Consider the following 26880-nt stretch of genomic DNA (forward strand, 5'->3'; position numbering starts at 1 on the left):
TGCTAGCTTTCCATCTTTTAGCTTCCCACTTTCTGATACAAGTATTGAAAAAACTACTCCTCCAGAATCAATTATTCTGGTCTCAACACTTTCTTCGCTTCCCTCCCCAAAACCAACCTTTCTCCTTCATTTGGTGACTGAAGCAAGTATGGAACAACCATTTCTTGGTTTAGGCCGGATTCATACAGATTGATCTCTTGAATCTAAAGTACTCCCTTGCAGTACATTGTTTAGGGTTTAAATTCGTTTCTCACCCACACACCCGAAATTACCAAAATCAGCAGAAACCGTTTTCACCCTCAAACAATTGACAAACATGCTTGAGATAGCAACGCATGCGAGTTCGACCGAGCAATACTCTAACAAAAAGGCATGTCTCCCTTTGGTGCTAGCGGCACCGAAACTGAGATATTATCTACTGGCACATCAAACTTATGTAGTCGCTTCGGGAAACCCGATAGCTTACTTTTCCGCGACTACTATTCCATCCGGGAGAATGACCCGATGGTCAGTACAACTTTTCGAATTCTCCCTCCAACCGGTAAAATCTAAGGGGATCCGAGTTCAAGCTATTGTGTATTTGTTAGCAGCCTTTCCAGGATACGAGACGACCCCCCTCCATGAAGACATCCCTGGGGAAATAACAATGGTGGAAGAAACCAAGCCGTGGTCACTTTACTTCGACGGATCGTCCCACGGGGTCAAGGGAGGTGCAGGAGTAGTATTGATCACACGGACTGACGAACTGATATCCAAAGCTTTCAAGCTCGATTTCCCTTGCAGAAATAACGCTGCCGAATACGAAGGTTTCCTTTTGGGTCTGAAAATTGCCAGAGAGCTCGGAGCCAAAAATATCGAAGTCAAGGGCGACTCTCATCTACTAATACAGCAAATATTATGGGAATTCAGTGTCAAAGAACCGACCTTAGCTGCATACAAAGACAAGGCCCAGAGGTTAATCGGAGAATACGATAGCGTGTCACTAGCTCACACGGGAAAAACATCCAATTAACACGCTGACGCGTTAGCCACGCTAGCGTCCAGTTTGCAAATTCTAAACGTAGCCGAAGAAACCATCACAGTAACTATAAATACAATCCCACCGACTTGGTTCGAAGACATCATTTCCGAAGATGAGAATGACTGGCGACGACCAATTCTAAAAGACCTCAAACAGTAACCTGAGGACCGCCAATTACCATGGAAAACCTTGTGCAAATACAAAATCATCGATGGGAGCTTATACTTCGTCACCACCGGAGGAATCTTGTGCAGATGTGTGGGAACCGAAAAAGTGAAAAAATTACTACACCGAATCCAAGAACGCACTTGTGGGTTCGGGCTCGAAATACCCTTGCAAATAAGGAATCAACGAGCTGGCTTTCACTGGCCAGATATGTCGCAACAAGCCTAAAACCTGCAAGACAATTGCGAAGGTTTTCAAGGAGCTCCATTACACGAAGAAGCCTTTATGCTTGATGAGGAAGACTGGTGAACCCCCTATATGGAGTACTTGACCCAAGGAACTCTGCCAGACGATAGGAAAGCATCTAAAAGACTAGAGAAAAGAGCTAGGAAATTCTTCGTCATCGATGGAGAAATTTTCCGAAGAAGCTTTAACCAAAAAACTTTAAAGTGTGTAGATAAAGAAAATGCCACCCGCATAATGGAAGTAGGCCATGATGGGTAACAACAAGGGAAAGCAAGACTTTTCACTCAGATCCATGACGCAGGATACTATTGGCCAACAATGAAAAGCGACATAACGGAATATGTACAAAAGTGCGAGCAATGCCAAATCCATGCGAACTTAATCCACGCGCCACACATTATGCTCCACGACACTTGTACTCCACGGCCTTTTCACAGTTGGGGATTAGACAACCCAAAGTCATCTAAGAAATACGAATACATTATCACTGCCGCAGAATGCTTCACCAAGTGGGTAGAAGCCATACCACTAAAGGGAACCACCGGGGAAGTGATCTCGGCTTTTATCAAGGAATGCATCATATGTCATTTTGGAATTCCCATGTACATCATTTCCGACAATGATATACCTTTCGTAAATAGTGATGTGAAAAACTCATAGGGGCTTTCTGAATCAGGCACAAGGTGTCGACTCCCTACTACCCACAAGGAAACGGACAGGCAAAGTCCACGAACAAAACACTACTCAGAATCTTGAGCAGAAGCCTCTATGACGATAAAAGGGCATGGCATGACGAACTCCCGCTTGCACTAATGGCGTATCGAATTTCTAAACGAACATCAACATGATCTTCACCTTACAGCTTGGTCTACGGGGAAGACGCTATCATACCTGCTGAGGTAATCATAGCAAGCGGAATCGACCTTGAAATTCAACGCATTCGATCACTCTACATGATAGATAAACGTCGGGATATCGCCGAAAAAAGGTCAAAGCAGTATCGTGATCGGCGCGCGAGATTTTACAATCAGCACGTCAAAGAAAGGCATTTCGAAAAAGGGGAGCTAGTGCTCGCTGTAGCCCCACATGTTCAAAGAGAAGGAAGTGCCGGTAAATTTTCCTCAAATTGGGAAGGGCCTTTCCGAATCCGTAAAGTTGGGGAGTCTGGATACTACAAACTTGAACACGCCGACGACTCCAAAATCAAAGGTAAACGAAATTCCAAGATCAATGGAATCTGGCTGAAGAAGTTTCTTGCCTGAATGAATTTCATTTTCGTAAAATATCCGATAACAGGATAACACCCAGTGTCTCCCTTTGTTTTCCGAATAAAACAATGCCGCTTCTCCTAATCTAAGTCTTTTCTCGACTTGCATACTCTAAATCATCATTAAGTTGATGCAACCACGTACTCAGGACAAAACTCTACACAAAAGGAATTGGGAATGACCCCAGCTATGCCGGATGAGAGCTCGTTCACATAATCCGAACTCACAAGAGGAGACTATTTCTGTTTCTCTCGAGAGAGGCTACACATAGTGACTTCGGGCACAACATACCCCTTTACAAACTTGCAAAAGTGTAACACCGTATAACGGGACTTATACGAGGTACCTAATGTCGAGATCACATGCACCAAAGAATGCAACCAACCCAACATCCTATCATCAAATTGTCCATGTACCTGTGAACAAACCCGACAATCATACTCTACAACGCACACGCGCAACCCCCCCTATATTGCAAAATCCTTAAAATCAAAAGGGGGGGGGGGGGGAATACATGAAACACAATAAGAAACACGAAAGTCAATAATTACATCCACGACAAAGTAATACATAAACAACAATGAAACTAGTCATAGTGTCGCATCCAAAACAAGAATAGACAAAGAATAAAGGAAACAGTAAAAGACTTTCCAGCTCGAGTCCCATTCATCAAATACCCCGAATCTTCCACAAGAGCATCCTAATGACCATGGTAAGACGTGAGCTGATTAAAGACAATCCGAAAAGGGGTACCCAAGATAAACACGAGACATCACAAGAAAGAATGAAAGAAATCAAATTAAGATCAAAAGATAAGTTAAGCTCCCTGCATAGAAAGGGTAATTAAGTACAATTATTAATGAGTTTAATTGTCGCTCACTCAGATGCAATATTTAAAAGGAAAAGACATTGGTAAAACGCCTATAGCTAAGCTGCACGATGCCGGGCAATAGCTTGATACACCTCTACTAGGAAAGCACGAGCCTCATATAGCAAACGACGCATTGTTACGCACTCGGTATTCATATCCAAGAGGAGTTGATAAGTGTGTCCTAACGCTTCTGGAGAAACCTTCGCTTGAAGAGACATTTCATGAGTTTTCGACTGCTTCGACCACTCAGCCCAAAGGCGAGCATGCACAGCCCGACGATGAGTCACTAAGCATTCCACTTCCTCCCGGACCAATAATAAATGTCGAGTCTCCTTCGCAGAATCCTCCCTGATCACTAAACCAGATGACGATCCCAAGAACACTGAAGGACCCTCTCGGTGACATGCCATTATAATTACAAGAACGCTGAGAGAGGAAAAGAAGAATTGAGGAGAAATAAAATGATAAGGATATCAGGACAGTCAGAAGAAGGGGAATATTCGAAGCAAACAAGAGAAGCCTAAGTCAGTAGAAAGGGGACACGTGGGAAGCAGAGGACGCCGCCATGAAGGCGCAGATCTCTAAGAAAAAGAAGCAAAGGGAAAAGAAGTATCGTATTGATGAATCCTCAAGGTGGATTTCCCTAACTTCAACTAGCCGGCATAAGTCCAAATCCGAGGTCACGATCAACAGGGGGCTTTGAGGAAGACAAAAGACAGATCCGAGATTGCAACTAACAGGGGGCTCTGAAGAGGCAAGAAGAAAGGCCCGAAGTTGTGACTGACATGGGGCTCCACGGAAGAAAAGACAATCGAAAAGCATGTCCTGGATACAAGCTATGACTGATTGCCAAGTCTATAATCCTCGACAACACAGTCAGGGGGCTAATGTAAACACATGAATTTGACCAAGAGCCAAGGACAGGAATCGGGGCTTCGGGTATTAACCGAAGCCACCATTAGCAAAGCCGAGATCACCATAGACGAGGGTGCAACACAAGAAGGCTTCCCCAAAGACGGATTGCCCCGAAGAAGATAACTGATGGGTGCCTAAATAACCCCCAGCCGTAAAAGTACATGTGTACGGCTAATAATAGAAGACTTACTAAGAAAGATATTAGGGTACACGTGTACGGTACTGGCATGTCATGCTTTTCCTATAAATAGCAAGGAACTCTTCCAGAGGAAGGCAGAGTTCCCTAGATAATTGTATTGTGTATTGGGATTAGTCTCCTCAGTACCCTATGATAATTTAAGGGTGTTTACAATATGTACATTAAAGATAAAAGTCTTGTTTCAGAGATGAAAGTGATAATATAGGGAAATTATCATCTATTCACCTTTCCAACTTTGAATTCTGTTGGACATTGCCGATTTAAATCGGTAACACATCCCGTTGTAACACCAGTACTACCCGATTGACCCATACCTTCAACGATTATGGGTAAGTTCTATCCATACATAAGACTAACATCATAGACGATTTAACTACCTAGACCTATCGTGAATTCCGCTAGTGTTGTCGGTGGTGTTGCTCTTGATTTGTTACATTTTATCTGACCTGATCCACAATCATTTTTTTGTTGTTGTTGTTGTGAAGCATGAGAAACAGAAAGAACATGCCTAGCTAGTTATTACACGTGGGTATCTCGTACCAATAGAGTCATCTGATAGAATTTGGTTGATAAAATGTGAGATTTCCTGGTGCCATATTGTTGTTAATAAGTTGCATGATTGGTTTCCGTCTGATGCATAGTTTGCCAGACCATCTGCTGCTTGATTTCCTTATATATAATTGTGTTTGTATAGCACAATGAGCAATTTGGTGCGTTCTCTGTTTTATTTCGGCAATGATTTCTGCAATATACCACAGAGCTTAGGTCTCCGTTTTTAGGAAGCACGTCAAATTTTCCCGAATCTGTTTCAAAGATAACTTTTGGCCATCGTCTCTCTGTTGCTGTCCTTGATACCAAGAGAGTTGCCCACATTTCGGTTATTAGCGCTGTAGTTATTGCTAGAGCTGTGCGAGAGCCATCACAATTTGAGCACTCGAATTCCTGCAAATAAAACCTACTCCCGCCATTCCTGGATATCCCTTAGCAGTCCCATCCGTGTTGATCTTTATCCAATTCGGTTCGGGTCTGGTCCAGCCTGCTAATATCGTTGTTATTTTTCTGATATTTATTGGAGTGGCCCTGGATGGTGGGTCGCTAGGTAAAACCGGGGAAAAAACATTTTTCGCCAATTCAAATTCTTGTTGTTGCCTCAAGTTCTGTACCAGGATGTTTTCCAGGGGTACATGGTGTTGTTTGAAAACCAATTAATTTATGGACGTCAAGAGGTTCCAGAAAAGAAAACATAAAGCTGATATATATGGGGTATGTTTAGCATCTTACTAATTTGTGAAATGGTAGTTTGATTGTTTATACTGATATGAGAGTTGAGGTTGGTTTGATTTGTTGATAGACGAGATAACAGGTTGTTCCATGTAGTTGTTGCTATTTGGCAGTGAATAAGCATGTGCTCCGTTATTTCTGGTTCGACGTTATAGATGGGGAAAAACGATTTTTTGGTTTTTACGGAATTGAGGAGACGACCGTGCGGAGGAGACTCCTTGAACCGAGAGAAATATTTAACCTCACACAGATGCGCTGCAAGAAGGGAGTGCTTTAAGTTCGAGAGATCAATTTGTAGGACTCCGGCCTAAACCAAGACAATGGTCGTTCCAGAGTCAATTCGGTCACAAGAGAGGAGTGTCGATCTGTAGGAGGGAAGCTGATAAATGTGTGAGATCAATGGTGATCGAAGATTATAGGTGTGTTGTGTATTCTGCGTAGAGAAATAAGATAAGCTCTGATTGATTGAATTTTCTCTGTTAAGAGTAATTGCTCAGACGTTGAGTTGTTAATCTCTTGTTGTCTGTTTGACGATCTTGTCCTGTTTTCAATCATGATTCAGAGACTTATTTATATTGATAGAGTTTTAAACACCTTGATCCCATGAAGTGTGACAGTTTCCGAAGTCAAAGAGTGGGGAAGTGGAAATCGTGTTAAAACCAGTTGCTCATCGTGCGGAGACTTGGTTGATTTTCTACCCACTACTTTGCTAACTCCTTCAACTGATTGCACGATTTGCTCACATTCTCATCGTGGATGTACACACGTATCGTAGACCGCCAGACCAAAACCCTAGTTAATATCCCCCCATGTGACACGATTGATATCTAGTGAGTTTAGTTAGTCAGTTGCTGACTTGATGAGACGATAAGTCTTTGTATACTGAGTTGAACATGACTTGCAAATGTTCTAGGACTCATGAGCTGAACGTGTCTGTTGAGACATAGGTATAGTTGTTGAATGAATGTTGATAGTTAAGGTGAGCAAGTGTTGCTCATTCGATGAATTATTGAATATTGATAGTTGAACCAATATTCCTTAGTCTGAGCAAATATTGCTCGTCTGAGAAAATGTTGCTCGTTTGATGAATTTTTGGTAGCAGGACCAAAGTAAAATATTAATTTAATATAATGACGATTGGGTCGAGTATAATAATTAAAGTGTTGATCACGGGATCAACATAAAATTATTAGTGTTTGAATCTGCTCAGAATTCGAGCTTTGGATTCGAAACCCTAATTTTGATCAATTGATGATTCATTGAAAATCAAACACAGAATGATGGAGGGACCGGCTACACAGGATGATGAATCGACCATGTAACGCCTAGAGGCTCGAGTGAGCAAAATACCAAAGTCTCTTGAAGACCAGTTGGTAAAAGATGATTAAATGCTGGTTTAATCATTTATTCAAATAATGTTCATCTCAACCTTAGGTGTTAAAACCTAATAAATTATGAAAAGATGAAGGACCTACCAAGGGATCATGAAAACTGGCGCTGGTTGGTCACGGGATCGACTGATCATTTTATGAAATTCCAAGTTGTTTGGAAGAGTTTTGAACCTAATTTGAACAAATTAGGTCAAATGATGAAAATATGCGGGACCGGTCAAGGTAATATGCTCATGTCACCAAAGTGTTCATATCTCAGTCCTGAGAATTTTGATATTTTCTGATGCGCGTTTGAGCAACATTTTGAGAAAATATGAAGAATTCAAGGTTTTTGCTGAAAACTGAGGAAACTTCATAAGATGGAGGAAATAATAATAAAATGAAGGAATCATGAAGTGTGGGATCGGCTATGTCCAAGGCATGGCCGGCCTACACTTTTCCTAATTTAATATTATTTTCATGATTTTAGGGAAATATGATGAAACCAAGGAGTTTGTTGAAATCAAAGAGTTTCCTTGAATTGAAGGAGTTTTCATGAGATGAAAGAAGAAAATAATATTAATAATAATAAAATAAAGGCGTGTGGGACTGGCCACTAGGGCATGGTCGGACGGCTGGGCCCTGGTCCCGTGAGTTTCCCTAATTTTATATTATTTTTATGATTTGAAGGAAATATCATGAAATTAAGGGATTTCCATGATGTGATGGAAATAATTAATAAAATAAGGAATTTCAAGGTGTGGGACATGTCACTCTAGGCATGGTCGGCCGGCTAGTGACCAGGTCCCATGGCACCTTTCCTAATTTTATATAATTTTACACAATTTCCTTGACGTGAAGGAAATATCATGAAACTAAGGAGTTACATAAGATTAAGGAATTTCCATGAGATGATGGAAATAATAATTAATAAAATAAAGAATTACAAGGTGTGGGACCGGTCACGGCTAGGGCACGGCCGCCCGTCTAGTGACCACGGTCCCGTGGCACCTTTCTTAATTTTATGTAATTTTACACAACTTCCTTGATGTGAAGGAGATGTCATGAAACTAAGGAGTTTCATAAGATTAAGGAATTTCCATGAGATGATGGAAATAATAATTAATAAAATAAGGAATTACAAGATGTGGGACCGGTCACGACTAAGGCATGGTTGGCCGGCCAGTGACCATGGTCCCGTGACAGCTTTCCTAATTTTATGTAATTTTATACAACTTCCTTGATGTGAAGGAGATGTAATGAAACTAAGGAGTTTCATAAGATTAAGGAATTTCCATGAGATGATGAGGAATAACAAGGTGTGGGACCGGTCACGGCTAGGGCATGGCCGGCTGGCTAGTGACCACGGTCCCGTGACACCTTTCCTAATTTTATGTAATTTTACACAACTTCCTTGATGTGAAAGAGATGTCATGAAACTAAGGAGTTTCATAAGATTAAGGAATTTACATGAGATGATGGAACTAATAATTAATAAAATAAGGAATTACAAGATGTGGGACCGGTAACGGCTAGGGCATGGCCGACCGGCTAGTGACCACAGTCCCGTGACACCTTTCCTAATTTTATGTAATTTTACACCATTTCCTTGATGTGATATCATGAATTGAAGGGATTTTCTCAAATGAAAGGATTTTCATGGGATCAAGGAAAAATAAAAATGTGATAAAATAAAGAAAGGGGTGTGGGACCGACCATGGCGGCATGACCGGCCGACCGGTGGGCTTGGTCGCCTTAGACACCTCTTTTAGATACTTTATTATTATTATTATTATTCCCCATGGTTTCATCGTTCCTTCGTGTTTTGGAATGCTCGTTCGTGCATTCAGGTGCTCGTTAGTGCATTATTGATGAGTACACTTGCATCATTTTCTCGGGGCTTACTCGATGGTGGCTCAGCTGCTCGTAAATTGAATATTTATATTACTAACCCATGGAATTCTGCTGGGAATAACCATAAATTGAAGCAACGAAATACTATAACGTAGAATATTTTCTAGGAATTCAATTGATGAATCTTGCGACTAGAAATAATTGATTGATTGCTCTATACTAGCAGGCATGTCGTCTAGGAGCATTATAATTATTCAGAAATCGAGGTGTGAGCTAGATGGAGCAGAACGCTCGATTTTGAATGTTTATTCTGTAAAGTCAAGGAACATTGCGACGTCCTGAAGACATGGTGCTCTATACTAGTGAGTAATACATCTTGGAGCTGTCCAATCATTTCGATTCTTTACGGAAGTGATTACTGAAGTTTCTCAGTTAATGGAATATGCCGTGGTCTCAGCTGGGTGACTGCATATATATACTCTGAGAAGTAATATACTCGATCTGAGACTTTTGAAGATATTCTGATAGGAAGTACACTCGATCAGAGGTGTGGCATAAGCTTTCACGCTTTAATGAGGGACACGAGCCTCAATACTCATCTAATTGTTGGATCAAAAGCATTTATAATTATGGTTTTATGATTTTACCCTTTGTCGAAAACCCACCATCTACATTAAGTACCCTGCTTAGTGAGGGACAATCATGTTCCTCAGTCAGCACTGAATTGTGATTTTCTTGTTACAGTTACAGACGAAAATAAGTAGTTGAACTTAGTCGTAAAATAAGATGTTACCAAATTTTCGATTGCATGAACAAACCATGGCTTGAACGAAGATCCCAGAGGCACAATAGAGCATCGCCTAATGAGCCTAAATTGATGTAGAACCGCCGGTTTGGTGATGGAACCTTGGCCGGTTTAGGATTCACAGGGGCCCAAAAGGAAATCCTTGTGAAATTAGGTTTTGGAAATAAAATTTGATATAAAAGGAATTAATCCTCTTTTTTTTTAGTGAGTACACTTGCAGCAGGGGAAGGAGTTTTTTTTTTAGTGAGTACACTAGTGAGTACCTGTACGACCGACCACCACCTTCATCTCTTCATCTCCTTCACGCCAGCAGCAGGGGAAGGAGTGTTCGCCTGAGCTTAACGCCGTCCAGCCGGAGTAGCCACCATCCGGCCAACTTCCAGCCGGCGCCGACAGGTACGCGAGAGATTTTTTTCTTCTCAAAGTTTGTTGTATGTTAATGAGTTGTTCATCATAAAAATCATATGTGTATATACATGATTTTGGACGTGAGTTTTATAGAAAACCCTTGTTTTAGGAACGTACGTTCGTTCCATCGTTAGTTTAAGAAACTAGCAATAATCCCTGATTTAGAAGAGATTTTATTTTGAATAGACCTGTGTCTAATGATAAAATTTTGTTTATGAGCTTTCATGAGAACCCAAATTTATCTAAAAGGCGTGAGTTTTCACAAAAATAGCATAAACCTTCGTTTTGAAGACAAACGATCATAGAAGGAAAAAAGTTTTTTTTTTATCATGAAATCTTGACATGTTCCATGAAAAATATATGACATATTTTATTCACGTGAGTTTGCTCACGTTAAAGAAAAAAAAATTTGAATTTTTTTTACGTAAATAATTCACGTTTTATTATTTTTTTTAAAATCAAAATATAGGTTTTGAGGAACCCTTGAAGTTAGGAAATTTATTTATGATGAAATATTGTCTTGGTGTGAGTTTTATGACTCTGTTGTGGCTGTTCACACTATGGAAATTATGTTCACGATTTTACGAAAACCTGACTTTTGCTCGGCTTTTGCAGATTTCGAAGAAACGAGCAAGTTTTGAAGTGTTAACTCTTGCATCACAATCACTACTGTTAGTGGAATCATAAAAGGTAAGAGTTTAAGAATTACCATTTCGTCTCGAAATTGACATTGGAACATTCATGATTCTGTGTCCCTGGTTCCAGAAAATGGTATCTTCCAGCAGTGATTATTCTTCTAGCTCTTCTGAGGAGGATTCCAGGACCTTTGCAGCTAAAGTGCGTGCCAACATGCTAAGAAGGTGATAAATAGCATGACTCTCGAAAAGATGAAATCTACTCGTGATGAGCTCTTGAAGAGGAAATCCAGGGAGGAGGCAATTGCTGAGTATCGAGAGAAGATACGCATAATTCAGCGGAAGACACAGGAAGCCGAGGAGAGACTCCGATCCCGTCCTTATGGTGTAGCCTCAGACTCAGATGCTGAAGAAGAGGAATCTGTATGGGAGCCTATGGAGGCCGTATCCACCGCACATATAGATTGAGCGGCAGGTTAAGGCTGATCTTTAAGCTGAATGTGAAGAAGACCACTGGAATGCAACAAATGGTGATCTCGTCGAGGAAGAATTCTCTAGTTCGGACAGTGATTCTGGGAAAGAGTCTGATGAGGATTCTTCAGAGGATGACGAATCGGATGACTCTGACGATTAGTCTTGCTCATAATCTTATTTGATCATTTGAATATTTTTCTTTGTCTTCATAGTAGACATCTCTTTGATTATTTGAACAGCTTCACTTCAGGATTAGAATTTTCTTTTTGAATGAGAAAACCTTTTATAAATATTAATTCCTTCTGATTGAATCAAATGAAATGGACCAATGTTCATGTGCTAAAATCCATGACGATCCCTTCGACTCGCCCTGATGATTTCCATCTATGAAAATGCTAGAATGTGCCACGTGTGACGTGCACAAAGTCGTGTGGCTATTCTCTAACCATGTCCAACTTTGCTATTGTCAGTCCCCAGGATTGTCGCACTTCTTCTAAGTTACCAGATATGTTCGGATTTGAGAATTAGGGTTTCAACAAAAACCGCAACAGTTTTGACTATCTGCTATAGGATAAGCATCCAGACCTTCAATGTTTAGGTTTTCATATTTAAATGACATATCGTCTTCTGCCCCTGTGTACTATCGGAAGAAATTTTGATCACGATCATACTTATCATCACCACGTCTAGCAGTAGTGATTCTTCTCAAAATGAATGTCGGGCAAAGCATGATGCAGAAGTGTCCGTCTCGGTAAGTTGAACATTTTCTTCCATCTCCATTTGATCAGGATGACTGATCAAAGAAAATAATTTGTCACAGGATAATCAGAGAATCAACCTTCTTCTTGTAGCTTGAGACCTAAGCGGACTGTTAAGGCTCCTGCCCGGTACAGGTCAACTCGTGAAGCCGGAACATCCGTAAGTAATTCCATGACTTCTTGACTGATGCTTTATCACACTATCCAATCTTTATTGGAATTGAAGACTTCTTCATCACAGGTTGATGTTCATGTTGTTGTCGATGCTAGGAAGAGGAAGAATAAGAAGTCCGTGACCGTGGCTGATGATGGCAGCAATCATGTTGATGAGAACTCTACTAATTCCGTGGGGACTGGAATTAGTGTTCGCTCTCCTGAGTACCCAACAGCTGGACTCCTGTTTGAAACTCCCATGACCAATACTTCCCCAAACAACGAGGTAGTTGGTGGATTCGTCATTCTAAAATGTCATGCCTCTCTGTACACAAAGATTTGGAGAAGGTATGGGCACATTGCTACAACCGAAGTGTGGAGAGACTTTCTGCCGACCCTCTTGACTACCGTCGCTGGATTACTACCGATCATTCAAGAGATGATCAAGATGAATCTGAGAGACGTAAAGAATCATGAGATGCATAGATGGGATGTCATGATTTCTAATTTTGAGAACTTGCGATTCAACATAGGTTGGCTTCGTCATCGTCTTGAGATGATCAAAATTGACAAGGCATCGGCTGCTGCTGACGCGATTTCCGCTACAACTGCTATCTTGGAGGAGGAGAAGGCACTTGCCTTGGAGTCAGCAAGGGTTGAGAAAGCTGTTCAGGACTTGAAAGTGAAAACTAAATATTTTCAGAAGAGGCTTGACATGGCTTTCTATAAGAATTATCCATTGTTGGATGGTTTGCTCTGAGTGAGTATTTGAGAGGGTTGTAGGTTTCTTTTGGTAAGGTAGAATAACTGACAGTATGAAGGAATTTTGTTCAATTAATGAATGTTTAATGAACAAATGAGCACTTTGTACGCTCTTTTTAAGGAAAATAAATTACATTTTGAAATGTGCTTGAATGATGATAAAAGATTAATTTACTTGTTGTTGGTCAGGCGTAATAAGCCTTGAGCCATTTGTCGTTGATTATATTTCCTTCTACTCCTCCATTAACTGCTAAGATTTTGTAGTATCCGCTGGACACCGCTTTGATGATTACATACGGCCCTTCCCATTTTGGAGAGAACTTGTGAGCAGACATATCTTGTTGAATGTGTTTTGCCATTTTTAATACCAAATCTCCTACTTGGAATGTTCGGGGTCTTACCATTTTTTTGTACGCTCTGGAGATCCTTTGTTTATATGCTTCCACGTAGTTTTCTACCTTAGCCCTCCTCGACTCAAGCATGTCCAGTTCAACAATTCTTGAGTTGGACATTTCGGCTTCATCCCATTGTACTCCACTAGCTATTGTGATCCTTGCTGAAGCAACTTTAATTTCTGCTGGGAGTATGGCGTCAGTTCTATCGACGAGAGAGTATGATGAAGTTCCGATCGAGCTTCTTGGTACGGTCCGATAGGCCCATAAATCCATAGGCAGTTATTCATGTCGCGTTCGAGGATTATCATGAATTGTTCGACTGAGAATTCAGATCAAAGTCTTGTTGGTGATCTCTGCTTGTCTGTTTCCTTGGGGATAGTACGGTGAGGAGAAAACTTGTTTGATGACATATTCCTTGAGCAATTCTGTCACGTGCTTGTTGGCAAAAGGAGTCCCATTTTCAGTGACAATGTGTTTAGGAACACCGAACTTACATATTATGTATTCTTTGATGAAGGATGCAATCGTGACCCCAGTGGTGCTTCGAAAAGGAATAAATTCAACCCATTTAGTAAAATACTCATTTGCAGTGATGTTGTATTCATGCTGCTTCGAAGATGCTGGATTGATTTTCCCGATGATATCCAGTCCCCGGCTATAAAAGGGCCATGGACTATTCACAGAATTCAATGGGAGACAAGGAGTGTGGATGAGATTACCATGGACTTGGAATTGATGACACCTCTGAAAGTGCACATATGCATCGTCTTCCATGGTCGGCCAATAATATTTCTTATGAATTTGGAGAAATAATTTCCTTTTCCCTTGATGTTCTCCATTGTGCATTTCCTTCAAAATTGTTGGGATTTCATGTTCAGCTAAGCATCTCAGTAAGTTCCCACCAAATCTTTTGCGGTATAAGATTCCATCAAGAAAGACAAATCTTTTAGCTCTCTGAATGAGTTTGATTGTTTCCTTCTTTTCCAGTGACAATTCGTTGTCCCGAAGGTACTTGATGTAAGGTTCCCTCCAGTCCCTAGTGTGATGGACTGTTAAAGATTCTAAGTGATGAGGAGGCGTCTGGAAATTGGGACAAGATCTTTGAAGAGTTATTGATTGAGCCTCCATGGAAGGCTAATAGTATCCCATTCTTTGAAGCTTTCTGTAAAGTGTTACTACCAATGTATGTCCGCAGATTTCTTCATGTATGCGTTTGAGTTGTTCGTCCGCTTCGTCGTTTCCGAGGCATAGTGATAAAAGACCCATCAGGATTTCGATAATATAACGCTACATGAAGCAAGAAATAATTCTTTAATTCCTTGAGACTGACTTTCCCTTCTGAAAGAGAACTGCTCAGTTCATGAATAATAGGTGCTCGCCAATCGTTTGCTTGAATGTCTTTAACTTGAGCAAGCCAGGTAGATGACACAACACGCCTCTGTACTGTGATTATTCTATATGCTCCTTCGAATTGCAGCTTGGAAGCAATAGTATCCAGGCAGTCAGCATGCCTGTTGTTAGTTCGTCCAGTATGGACAATCGTTGCATCAACAAAATGAGTTAATATCCGTTGCGTTTCAGTTCTGAATGGGGAAAGCGTGATTTATTTGAGAGAGTATGCTCCATTCATTTGATTGACCAGTAGTTTTGAATCTCCCTTTATCTCAAGGTGTGTTGCTCCTGCTTGCTTGGCCAGGTACAAACCTAGTAAGAAAGCTTCATATTCTGCTGAATTGTTGGTGCAGTGAAAATCCAACTTGAACGAATGTGAGAAAACTTCGCCAGATGGAGATACTAGCACTACGCCCGCTCCTCCAGTGTCGTTGCTAAGGGTGGCGGATCCATCAAAGTATAAAATCCACGTCTCTTCTTTAATAACTAAGATTTCTGGAAACTCACCAGGCACATCTTCATGTAACATTGTTGCATCTTCTCCTGGAAAAGCAGCGAGCAGGTCTGCAACTGCTTGTCCCTAGATTGCTTTAGGAGGTACACAAGTTATATCAAATTATGACATTTGGAGTAACCACTTTGTTGGCCTCCCTATCAAGGTTGGCTTTGATAGTAAAAACTTTATAGGGTCGGCCTTGGAAACGCGCACGACTCTGTTGGATATCAAGTAGTGCCTGAATTTCTGGATTGCATGTACCAATGCCAGACATGCTCTTTCGTAATTTGGGTATCGGAGTTGAGCGTCTCTCATCGTGTGGATGAAGTAGTAGATTGGATGTTCTATACCTTCTTCGTCTTCTTGAGCAAGAAGTTATCCGATAGAAACGTCACTGGAAGCTGTGTAAAGTATTAGTGGCCGACCTTGTACCGGATATTTCATGACAGCAGGTGATAACAATATCTGCTGTATTTTCTGGAATGCTTCTTGTTGGACGGTCGTCCATGTAAAGCTTACTTCTTTCTTCAGTAGAGGGGTGAACGAAGCGACGAGTTGAGCCAATCCAGGAATGAAGCGTCGAATATAATTTACCTTACCCATAAAACTCTAGAGTTCCTTCACAGTGCGTGGAGGAGGCATGGTAGTAATGGATTTCGTTTTGTCTGGATCGACTTTGATTCCTTCTGCAGTGACTAGGAACCCAAGAAACTTTCCAGAGGAGACGCCAAAAACACACTTCAGAGGATTCATTTTAAGTTTGTATTCTCTGCATATTTCAGAAACTTGTCTCAGAATTTCAAGGTGGGAAGATCGAGTCTTCGACTTTACTACCACATCATCAACATAGTCTTCCACTTGCTTGTGCATCATGTCGTGGAATATGACGGACATGGATCGTTGATAAGTAGAACCTGCATTCTTTAATCCAAAGGGCATCACAGTGTAGTGAAAATTCCCAATAGGAGTACGGAATGCGATCTTTTTGACATCATGCTCGTACATCTTGATCTGGTTGTATCCGTTGTAACCATCCATGAATGAGAACATACCGTGACCAATGGTTGCATCAACGAGCATATCAATGTTGGGTAAGGGAAAATCATCCTTCGGACAACATTTATTCAGATTCCTGAAATCAACACAGCATATGATTTGACCATTTTTCTTCTTGACAGGAACAACGTTTGCCAGCCATGTTGGGTGTTGAATTGGTTTGATGAATCTTGTTTCTAGTAGATGATGTGCAGATGATGAGTAACTAATTTTTCGTCTAGGCGAGGCATTTCTTCGTACGTCCAAGCGAAGAAATCCTGATACTCTTTCAACAGATTTATCAGTTTCGTCCATTCCTCTGGTGACAGCATGGAACTAATTAAAATTGGCCTTGGATCATCCTCCGTCCCGATGTTGATTGTTTCGAGATCATCGGTGGTGGAATCAATATCGTCCTGCAATTATCGTGGAGCATCTTGAACTTCTTCATCATCGAGTGATGGTTCACTATGACATGATTCTTCGGGGCGGGGAGACTTTTCATCGTTTTTCCCTGTTAATTACTAATCTTTGCATCGGCGGTAAATGATCCTCCCCTCCGCATCATGACTGGCTATGAAATTATATCCCGGAGTTGAGACCTGATCCTTGCGGTGTTTAATCGGTGTAGCAGATGACTTGATCGACTTAGCGCCTGAGGATGATGGTTTGTTAGAAACTTCTTCAATGGACTTCCATCTTGGGAGTGGAGTGCTGTAAATCTTGCTTGGAGGTTCGGGGATATCCTTTTGAGACTCAAGTAATTCAACATCATGACCGGAGCATAAGGAGACGATGAAGCCGCAATACGAACAATTTTGTTGTTGAGCAGAGCCTTCATGCATTGATGGTATGTTGATGGAAACACCTTATTTTCATGGAGCCACGGTCGTCCGAGTATCATGTGATAATCAGGCGCTTGTTCGATCACGTGAAATTTGGCCTTTGATTGAATATGCCCTACCTTCAAGTCTAAGTATGCATATCCATATGTATGGATCTGGTTTCCCTAAAAACCTGTCATCAAGATGGGATGGAGAACAAATTTACTCTCTGGGAACTTGGCCGCTTTGAGAGTCTTCATAGTAATAATATTTGTGGAAGCGCCCGTATCGACAAGAGTTCTCTTGAATTTAGAGTCTTTGATAAAACCAGTCACGTACAAGGCTCGATTATGCCCTTCATCTGCCATGCGGTCCTCTTCTCCGAATTTGATATTGTTGATCGAATGTTCAGACATCATGGATGTTTTTTCAACTGCTAGGCATGACGGAGTTAGTTGCACGTCTGATGATATTTGGTTGAGTGCAGCGAACGTGTTCGTACGTTGATCCCTTGAGAAGTGCAGGAGTTCACATAGATTTTCAATCAAATGTGTGACTTCATGATCCATCGGCTTCTCATAAGTAGTGAAACTGTTAGTTTGAGGAACGTCAGTAGAGTTTCGACGTTCCACCATTTCTATTCCCAAAATCCTTTTCAATTCCATCATACAGGTGAAGAGGTTATCGATCGCTTCTTTCGATCGATTGATGTTTCCGGCCAATACTCCTTACCTCCGCGCCAATTCTGCCAATGACGGGATCTCTTCGTCGAATGCATCAATAAAGAGAAAATGAGTATTAAAGTAAGAATGATGAACATTACCAGAGTCGTTAGAACGAGCATGAGGAGTGTTGTCATTTGAAAGACTCTGGTGAGAATCTAGAGATTCTGAAGTAGACCTAAGACCAACCATCTTTGAGACCTGAGATTGCAACCGAGATAATGATCTCCCACTGTGGTCGCCAATATGTAGATGGGGAAAAACGATTTGCTAGTTTTTACGGAATTGAGGAGACGACCGTGCGGAGGAGACTCCTTGAACCGAGAGAAATGTTTAACCTCACACAGATGTACTGCAAGAAGGGAGTGCTTTAAGTTCGAGAGAATCTGTAGGACTCCGGCATAAACCAAGACAATGTTCGTTCTAGAGTAAATTCGGTCACAAGAGAGAATGGGTCGATCTGTAGGAGGGAAGCTGAGATATGTGTGAGATCAATGGTGATCGAAGATTATAGGTGTGTTGTGTATTCTGCGTAAATAAATATGATAAGCTCTGATTGATTGAATTTGCACTGTTGACAGTAATTGCTCAGACATTGAGTTTCTAATCTCGTGTTTTCTGTTTGACGAGCTTGTCCTGTTTTCAATCATGATTCAGAGACTTATTTATATTGCTAGAATTGTAAACACCTTGATTCCATGAAGTGTAACAGTTGCCGAAGTCAAAGAGTGGGGAAGTGGAAATCGTGTTAAAACCAGTTTCTCATCGTGCGAAGACTTGGTTGATTTTCTACACACTACTTTGCTAACTCCTTCAACTTATTTGCACGACTTGCTCACATTATCATCGTGGATGAACACATGTGTCGTAGACCGCCAGACCAAAACCCTAGTTAATATCCCCCCATGTGACATGATTGATGTCTCGTGAGTTTAGTTAGTCAGTTGCTGACTTGGTGAGACGATGAGTCTTTGTATTGCTGAGTTGAACATGACTTGCAAATATTCTAGGACTCATGAGCTGAACGTGTCTGTTGAGACAGAAGTAAAATTGTCGAATGAATGTTGATATTTAAGGTAAGCAAGTGTTGCTCATTCGATGAATTATTGAATATTGATAGTTGAGCCAATATTCCTTAGTCTGAGCAAATATTGCTCGTCTGAGCAAATGTTGCTCGTTTGATGAATTATTGGTAGCAGGACCAAAATAAAATATTAATTTAAGATACTGATGACTGGGTCGAGTATAATAATTAAAGTGTTGATCACGGGATCAACATAAAATTATTAGTGTTTGGATCTGCTCATAATTTGAGCTTTGGATTCGAAACCCTAATTTTGATCAATTGCTGATTCATTAAAAATCAACACGGAGTGAAGGAGGGACCGGCTACACGGGATGATGATTCGACCATGTAACGCCCAGATGCTCGAGTGAGCAAAATACCAAAGTCTCTTGAAGACCAGTTGGTGAAAAGATGATTAAATGTTGGTTTAATCATTTATTCAAATAATTTTCATCTCAACCTTAGGTGTTAAAACCTTATAAACTATGAAGAGATGAAGGACCGACCAAGGGATCATGAAAACCGGCCCTAGTTGGTCACGGGATCGACTGATCATTTTATGAAATTCCAAGTTGTTTGGAAGAGCTTTGAACCTAATGTGAACAAATTAGGTCAAATGATGAAAATGTGCCGGACCGGCCTCTTGCAAGCCAAAGAGACAACCTTGGTTGGTCAAGGTAATATGCTCATGTCACCAAAGTGTCTGTGTCTCAGTCCTGAGAATTTTGATATTTTCTGAGGCGCGTTTGAGCAACATTTTGAGAAAATATGAAGAATTCAAGGTTTTTGCTGAAAACTGAGGAAACTTCATAAGATGAAGGAAATAATAATTAAATGAAGGAATCATGAAGTGTGGGACCGGCTATGGCCAAGGCATGGCCGACCGACAATTTTCCTTTATTTTCATGATTTTAGTGAAATATCATGAAATCAAGGAGTTTCCTTGAAGTGAAGGAGTTTTCGTGAGATGAAAGAAGCAAATAATATTAATAATAATAAAATAAGGGCGTGTGGGACTGACCACTAGGGCATGGTCGGCCGGCTGGGCCATGGTCCCGTGAGTTTCCCTAATTTTATATTATTTTCATGATTTGAAGGAAATATCATGAAAAATAAGGGATTTCCATGAGATTGATGGAAATAATTAATAAAATAAGGAATTACAAGGTGTGGAACCGGTCACGCTAGGACATAGCCGGCCGACTAGTGACCACGGTCCCGTGACACCTTTCCTAATTTTATGTAATTTTAAACAATTTCCTTGATGTGAAGGAAATATCTGAAACTAAGGAGTTTCATAAGATTAAGGACTTTCCATGAGATGATGGAAATAATAATTAATAAAATAAGGAATTACAAGGTGTGGGACCGGTCACGGCTAGGGCACGGCCGCCCGTCTAGTGACCACAGTCCCGTGGCACCTTTCTTAATTTTATGTAATTTTACACAACTTCCTTGATGTGAAGGAGATGTCATGAAACTAAGGAGTTTCATAAGATTAAGGAATTTCCATGAGATGATGGAAATAATAATTAATAAAATAAGGAATTACAAGATGTGGGACCGGTCACGACTAAGGCATGGTTGGCCGGCCAGTGACCATGGTCCCGTGACAGCTTTCCTAATTTTATGTAATTTTATACAACTTCCTTGATGTGAAGGAGATGTAATGAAACTAAGGAGTTTCATAAGATTAAGGAATTTCCATGAGATGATGAGGAATAACAAGGTGTGGGACCGGTCACGGCTAGGGCATGACCGGCCGGCTAGTGACCACGGTCCCGTGACACCTTTCCTAATTTTATGTAATTTACACAATTTCCTTGATGTGAAGGAAATATCATGAATTGAAGGGATTTGCTCAAATGAAAGGATTTTCATGGGATCAAAGAAAAATAAAAATGTGATAAAAAAATAAAGGTACGATATTTCCTTCACATCAAGGAAATTGTGTAAAATTACATAAAATTAGGAAAGGTGTCACGGGACCGTGGTCACTATCCGGACGGCCATTTCCTAGCCGTGGTCACTAGCCGGCCGGCCATGCCCTAAAGAAAGGGGCGTGGGACCGGCCACGGCGGCATGACCGGCCTGCCGGTGGGCTTGGTCCCCTTAGACGCCTCTTTTAGATACTTTATTATTATTATTTTCCCCATGGTTTCATCGTTCCTTCGTGTTTTGGAATGCTCGTTCGTGCATTCAGGTGCTCGTTAGTGCATTATTGCTGAGTACACTTGCACCATTTTCTTGGGGCTTACTCGATGGTGGCTCAGATGCTTGTACGTTGAATATTTATTACTAATCCATGGAATTCTTCTGGGAATAACCATAAATTGAAACCTAGAATATTTTCTAGGAATTCAATTAATGAATCTTGTGACTAGAAATAATTGATTGATGGCTCTATACTAGCATGCATGACGTCTAGGAGCATTATAATTATTCGGAAATCAAGGTATGAGCTAGCTGGAGCAGAACGCTCGATTTTGAATGTTTATTCTGTAAAGTTAGGGAACATTGCGACGTCCTGAAGACATGGTGCTATATACTAGTGATTAATACATCTAGGATCCATCCAATCATTTCGATTCTTTACGGAAATGATTACTGAAGTTTCTTAGTTAATGGAATATGCCGTGGTCTTAGCTGAGAGACTGCATATATATAGTCTGAGAAGTAATATACTCGATCAGAGACTTTTGAAGATATTCTGAGAGGAAGTACACTCGATCATAGGTGTGGCATAAGCTTTCACGCTTTAATGAGGGACATGAGCCTCAATACTCATCTGATTGCTGGATCAGGAGCATGTATAATTATAGTTTTACGATTTTACCCTTTGTCGAAGATCCACCATCTACAGGCATTGCACCGGGTACATTGGTTGGAATTAGTGAAGTTGATGTGGTGTAGAATGAAAAAGGTCGGAAGATCTTCGTTTATAGATTTCCACAAGAAAAACTGAATTTTTGGTGGACATGGTAAGTTCCACAAGAATTTGGTGGGTGGGAGGGGGTTTAAGTGGTAATAGATGGTTTTCTTGTTGTGCTGGACAATTATACTCGCTGGCAGTGGTGTATTTTCTAGACTTTGAGTGTGGCCAGAGGATATTATCTGGAGGCGTGTCTAGGGGAAGGTGGATGTTTATGATGTGTTGGACAAAAACAGGTTGGAGGTGGTTCAGTTGTTCATGAATCCAGTTATGGGTGAAAGGGTCAATGAGATCAGCTAGTGATTGGATTGGGTAACATTGGGCCGGGCCAAGGTTTTGAAATTGAGGTATCCGATTTGCTTGTATAGGTGTGTCTAAACCGTTACTGATGCGATGGAAGATGAGCTGTTATAGGGTAGGTATGAGAGAGGCCATTTGTTTCCATCGTTGGCTGGAGAAGGAAGGAATCAGTGTGTTTTCTTGGAAAATCGGTTGATTTTGCAAATATTTCTCATTGTATAATCTGGTGCAAATGGAATTAGGGTGGTCGTGTATGTTCCAAATTCTCTTCACGAGCAAGTCTTTATTGTGATTGCTACTTTTCCTTATGCCAAGACCCCTTTTTGCTATCGGTTTGTTTGGTTTGGTCCATCCTAATGGGTGGAGTTTTTTGACTGATGAATCATGGCCCCAGAAGAAATTCTTAGTTATCCGATCTGTCTGTATATGTATATGGGTGGGGAATAACTGTGTTTGCATAATATGATTTGAGGTAGGAATCAATGAAGTTTTATTGAGTACTAACCTTCTGCTTGATTAAGGAACTTGGTCATCCATCCTTGAGCCTTTCTTGCCCAACGTTGAAGAAATGGGTAGAAAATGTGACTAGAGGTTCTCCCGTGTTTGAAATATACTCCCGAGTATATTGGTGGGATTGACGAAGCTGGCATGTCAAAGAATTTTTGAATAGCGTCCAACTGATGTTGTTGCAGTCTTGGATGGTGAATTATTGTTGATTTTGATGTATTGATTTCTTGGCCTACTGAGGAGATGTATAATTGAAGTAGTCTCTTGAGGTGATCATTGCTTTCACGGGATTCTTTGTAAGTGATTAGGAGGTCGTCCGCATATATCAAATGCAATATAGGTGGAGCTTTTTGAGAAATAATTATCTCTCTTACAAGATTTTGAGCTTCCAAATTTCCTAGTTTATTGAAAGGATTTCTGCACATATTATAAAAAAATACAAGAAGATAAAGGATATCCCTGTCGAACTCGTATGGGTGATGTATCCGTGAGGGGTACTATTAATATTAATTGAGTGTTCACCAATTCCCGATTGGATAGTAGCGTTCTTACTTTGAAGAAAAACGTAAAAATAAGAATTATATCATCTACACAAATGCAAGACACCATCATTAGTCAATAATTGATCAAGTAAAGGTTATACTGCCAAGAGATTATCCTCTTAGATCTAGCTCCAGATGACATTTTACTACAAATGAATGTTTAAATTAGATGTTCTTTTTAAAAAAGATTGGGCCAAATCCCTAAGGTTATATTAAAGTATAAGCCTCGAAGAGGTCTACTACCTATAAGCCCGGGTAGCTAGGAAAAAAAGAAAGAAAAATTCTCCCATCCGATGCTGATGAGTTACGAATTCAGGTCGTTGGTATCATCACCCAACAACTTTACCACTGTACCACAGTGACATCTGCCTAACTCGGATTTTTTAATGCTATTATTTGTACTTATACAAAAAGTTAATGTGGTGATTTAGGTTGGAAACCTGAAATGAAGAAAGGGGATTTAAATGCAAAATAACTTATCCTTAGCTCGATTAACTCCGAAGCAATCTTATAGTTTTCAGGATTCCATTTTCGATTCTTAGGTGAGTATTATACTCTCTTTGGAGTGAGAAAACTTTCTCATGATTTTCTGGTAGGCGTTTGAGCATCAACTGACCTTCTATAAATTTTGAAGGCCATGTAATTTATAATTTTTTTCTCTATTTTTAAATATTTTATTTTATAAACACTTACATTTACTTTTTGAATCAGTTTTACAAAATTTGAAAGAAAAATTATTCATACGCTAACTTTTTATGTTTCAATTATATGATTTTAACTATCTATTTTGGTGTATTTGTACTCCACTAACAATGGTTACGTTGGAATCAACCCCTGACTTCAATTATGTGCATTTGAACTTTAAAATTGAGGTAACAAGTTTGGATACAATTAATATTGATTTTTATTTTTGTATTTATTTCAACATATTGCTTACTAGTGTCATTGGATAGCTTTATTGGGTGCACTTGATTAATATCATTGATTTGTAACAATCTTGGACATACATTACCCAGAGAAGATTTAAAACCAGCTATTTGAAAGAAATCTCAATAACAATTCTGTTAATGGATATACACATATCACCATCGAAAATTAACAGTAATTCAAGATAATGTTAGTTAACAATACCTAACAGCAATCTAATTGATAGACTAACTGAAGTCTATCAAAGTACTTTCCCTCTATCAAGATGAAGAAACGAAGTCACTTAAGCTTATACTTTATCAATTCAATTCAAATCTAAGAAAACACAACACATTAATGAAAATATCAGCCATCTGGTTATCAGCGGAAAGGTAAGTAACCTGAAGAAAAGCTCAATGACATACATAAACAATGGAACGACAAGGATAATAACGTATTTTAACCAAATAGGAGCACCCACAACCACATGTTTTATGTGCACAAGTTTATGTACCATATCTGTTTCGAAACATTTACCATTAACCTAATCAAAATTTTAAATATCAATCATTATACAAGAAAGGTCGCAACAACGGGGAAATGAAAAACATAAAAAGGACCATATAAGATGAAGTATTATTATGTTTGGATAAATATTAATGTTTATAGTTAAACTGTAAAAAGTCTTTTTTTTTTATAACAACGGAATTTTATTAAGCTTTTAGCTGGTAATGAGTTGCATGTATTTTGCTAGAAGACTACAAAGCTCGGGATTGAAAGACTCATATGCTTCAATACTTGAAGTTGTCTCTCTTACTTATTTAGCCATAGAATCTGCTACTTGATTGTCTTTCCTACCAACAAAAGTAAAAACACAAAAACTTGAGATAAAATGTTTAATCTCTTTTATTATGTTCCTATTCTCCCATTGAACTATCAAGGTGCTTCCAGTAATAGATTGTATGGAAAGTTTTGCATCAAATTCAATATGAACATTGTCCAGCCGCTTTTCCTTTGCCCAAGATAGAGCCTCTCGTACTGCCATACACTCTCCTGCCTCTGCACTTAATGCTCTATTTGCGTAACTCTCTTTGACTCTATTGTAGATTCCTGCATGATCTCGCAAAACAAAACCAGTACCAAGTTGGTTAGTATCTAGATCAAAAGATGCATCAACATTTATTTTCATGAAGCCATGCATTGGTGATTTCCAGTGGGAAGTGTTATCATTGGGCTGAGAGTTTAAATTATATGCAGTTTCATGCAGAAGTGGAGATAAATAATATTGTATCTTATACATTGAATTTATAGGGTTTAGAGATACTCCTTGAAAGACAACATCACATCTGTCTTTCCAAATCATCCAAGCCCCTATCATGAAAGTGTATAACAGTTGTTTCTCAATAGTTGTGTTGTTACTAAACCAACTTAAAACCCATTATGAAACAGATTGACTATGATGTCTGACTGAATCAATATTAATGTTAATTTATTTCCAGACTTTCCTTGCATGACTACAGTCAAATATAATGTGTTCCATGGGTTGATTATAATGACCACAGATGTCACAGTGAGTGTCCATTTCCACATTATATTTGGCTAGGTTGTGCTTGGTGGAATGAGGTCCTTAATGCACTTCCAAGTAAATAACTTGATCTTATGTGATGTTTTGCATCTCCATAATTTCCTCCAAACTGCATTACTGACTGTAACTCCATTTACTTGAACTTCTTTATCATACATAGTAAGCATTTTGTAAGAACTTTTAACTGAGAACTTGACATCTTTGCCAGGCATCCAGATCATGACATCCTTCTTTGTTTTATCTATGAAGAGAGATTGTATTCTTCTTGAAGTATCAGAATCAAATAACTGATCTAGAAGGGTTATGTTCCACTGACTTGTATCTTGCAACATGAGCTCAACAACTTCACCATAAAATCTGAAAGATTCATTTTGAGGAATGAGAGGATGGTTCATACCTGAGATCCATTTGTATAACCAAATTTTTGTATCTTCACCATTGTAAAACTCCATGAAGTAATGTTGATGTAGAATCTTCAATCCTTTAGTTAATCCATTCGAAGTGTAAGAGCAGTTTTTTGCTTCTATGTTTTGATGAATGATGTCTTTATTTTTAAAATACTTACTGCCCAAAATTTGAACCATGAGAAAACTTGACTCGTTGTGAAAAAGCGTGGGTCTAACAACAACACCCAATATTTCTCTTAACAATCTGTATGGACAGAATCGAACACACTTTTAAGAGAATCAACAAGACTCAATCAATTAAAAGTATATCAAAGAGTTTATATCTCTCTATTGATTTGATTTGCTCAAGAAGGAACTGCGGGTTCTAATCAAATGCAAGGAATAACTTGGATGGTACCAAAGACCAATATCCAAGGATCAATCAATGACAATCAACAACCAAAGGTTGGATTACTCTAATTGATGATCTAAACGCACAACCTGTATTATTTCAATTATAAAGATAAAACAATATAATGCTGAAATTGAAATAACACAGACACCAGAAATTTTGATAATGAGGAAACCGCAAATGCATAAAAACCCC

This window comes from Papaver somniferum, chromosome 6 (assembly GCF_003573695.1).
Source record: "Papaver somniferum cultivar HN1 chromosome 6, ASM357369v1, whole genome shotgun sequence".
Classification (NCBI taxonomy): domain Eukaryota; kingdom Viridiplantae; phylum Streptophyta; class Magnoliopsida; order Ranunculales; family Papaveraceae; genus Papaver; species Papaver somniferum.